The 2,624-nt window shown below is 39.8% G+C and overlaps 1 long non-coding RNA gene across 1 annotated transcript in view; it reads right to left on the bottom strand.

The window, feature by feature from the left end:
* LOC111745404 overlaps positions 1-1,629 on the bottom strand; it is an 8,148-nt gene extending 6,519 nt beyond the window's left edge. The window contains exon 1 of the long non-coding RNA XR_002782634.1: positions 233-1,629. This is a non-coding gene — a long non-coding RNA (uncharacterized LOC111745404). The remainder of the gene's footprint in view (positions 1-232) is intronic.
* Between the last annotated feature and the right edge of the window lie 995 nt (positions 1,630-2,624).

The following is a 2,624-nucleotide window of genomic DNA, read 5'->3' as shown; positions in this document are numbered from 1 at the left end:
TTCTCCGCGCGCACAGCCCAGATGCAGGCGCCGGGCTCCACCTCGCCGCTAACCGCTTGCAGCGCGGGCAGAGCGTTGGCACTCTGGGCCCCATTCAGCAGCAGGAGGGGTCTAGACGCGCCGAGGTTCCCGATGACCTGGAATAGTGCCGTCCCCTCCCCACTGCTGCGTTCACCCCCCAAAAATGCTGACTTGGTTATGGTACACGCAAAGGTTAATTCATGCAGCAGACCTCGGAGGTCGTTCAAAGTCAGACTTGACTTTCGCTCTCTGTGTCGAAGGCCTGGAAGCCGATTCGTGCCATGTTCCAGCTACAGCTAGTGGTGGCTCCAAAGAACCCACCGTTCAACATGTTTGAAATGTGTCAACGAGCCTTTCCAAGGTTTACAGGCGGTTTCCTTTCTCACGGGTTCACATTTTCTTAGAGCCGAAAATTACAACTTCATTTCGTTAAAACCCCTAACTCTACAAATGGGTAATTGAGACCCAGAGCGAAAAGTGGCTTGTTGGAGACCACACAGCTAACCAGCGACTACATTAGACTTCTAAGTTCAGTAATTTTTGGCCCTGCGTGAACTGGTTTTAGGAATCTCTGATTAGATTGTCGGAGTTAGAGCATTTCTGCTGCTTGAGGGAAGGGCTATATGTTGCTGCTCTTGAATGGCAAAGTGATTCTAGACAAGATTTTGTCAATGTTATTGTTGCTTAGAATAATGGAAGTTTTCGCTATGAAATTGAAGGTATCATCGTTCCTCTTGCTTTCCCCATTTTCCGGCACAACAAATAATTCTCCTTGCCAGGAAACGAGGGAGTTTGAAGTCCCATGCATTTTATTTTAGTCATTCACTTACCAATTTTTTTTTTCCTGTATAGAGTTATTTTGCCCTTTTATCAGTTATTAAGACTTCTAGGGAATTTGTTTATTTATTTTTTATTCTTTGAGTTTCTGTTTGTTGCTCTTTTGTCCTAGGAGGCAGAGGTCAAGGGTAGAAATGTAGCATAGTCTGTAACTTGGGTTTTGGAGTTAAATAGTCTGGGTTGTAGTATATTTCTGCACTGTCTAGGTATGGAGATTTGAGGATAGGTTACTTAATTTCGTGTCCTAGTTTTCTTAAATATAAAATGAGGATAAGGAGGATATATCTGAAGGATTGTCACGAGGCTTTAATTAGTGGATACAATCTCTGGCACATATTAATGTTCAATAAAAGTTAGCTTCTTTATTATTCTTAGTATATATATTTTCAGCTATGTGAGAGTTATTCTGTTTCCTTGGCTTTAGAAGAAATGAAACCAGTCCTTTTTATGTTGAGAACTATCAGAACTATCTGAGTAGGCAGATGGAAGAGAGTTAATTCAGGTGAACTTTTTAAAAAAGAAAAATTGTTCTTTATACATGAATAATATTGATTATAAAAACATTAGAAATCCACTTAAATTTTGTATTATATAGATATTGGTAACTAGTTATACATGTCCTCAAAATTTGTTTTATATCCAGCAAATCAAAGTATAGGCTTTCCTTCAAATGTGAGTCATGGACATGCTACAGACAACATATTAGCTTCTTAGAGCCAGTCATTGACCCCGGCAGGATCCACAAGGAGTAAATTATGTTAACTCTACTTGGCCTGCTACTGTAAAGATTCATATGATTGATGATATGAAGACTGAATAAATGCAGCTGGGAACTCACCAGAAATCTGTTGTGAACCAGGTGTGAACCAGGAAACAGGAGGTAAACTCTGGCTACCCTGGGATATGATGTTGGCCGTCAAGGTTGGAGTGTCGCATTTTGAATCAGAAGTCATACGTAAACCAGTGTAAAACCACAAATAGCAGTATGCCGCAATGAATTGCACTTTGGGCTGGAAAGGAGCTCTCAGCTGCACTCACACATGTGACCACTAACTCATCTCCTCTCTGCATATAATTGACCCTGCTTCCTAGTATGTAGTTTGGAAAAAGAGCAACAAGGTACATAAACAATAGGTGTAAGTTATATACTATTCTTATTTTTCCTGGTCTGTATGTGTCTTTATCTTATTCATCTTTATATCCTTTTGATGCCTGTCAACACTTAGCAAGCATTCAGTGGTTTATTATGTTAAAGTTCATATGTAGAAGGAGCTGGAGAGGCTAGAACTGCCTTGCTGACTTTCAAGATAGGAGCTTCATAAAGCCTGTGAGCAGAAGGAAGAGGGAGTCATTTATGTTCAGAAGAGAGAATCCCCATGCAATAAATATCCATCTCTATGCATTTTTGTGATTTGAAGATTTTGTCTTTGGGCTACAATAGAATCGATGACTTTGGGGAGGGGACATACAGAACTGTGGCTTCAAGTGAGAAATAAGATATAAAGGGAAAACTGCTATGGTCCAGGTCTTAGCACTACATTTACTAGGTATTAACTTGGGAAAATTATTAGCTACTGTGAACCGGCAGCTATTTTGACCCTGAATACTTTGAGATCCTGTTGTGTTATTAAAGAATTTGGCAGTAAAATCCCAGAACAATTAAAACCTAATAAATCACTGGAAAGACCTGTATTAGTACACAGACTAACATGGAAATTGATGATAGGTTTGGTTTTCTCTTTGGTTTAAGTTTTGTATTTAAAAAA

Source organism: Pteropus vampyrus, unplaced genomic scaffold (assembly GCF_000151845.1).
Source record: "Pteropus vampyrus isolate Shadow unplaced genomic scaffold, Pvam_2.0 Scaffold154, whole genome shotgun sequence".
NCBI classification, from domain to species: domain Eukaryota; kingdom Metazoa; phylum Chordata; class Mammalia; order Chiroptera; family Pteropodidae; genus Pteropus; species Pteropus vampyrus.
Note: the sequence above shows the minus strand (reverse complement) of the source record. Positions and strands in the feature narration are given on the sequence as shown.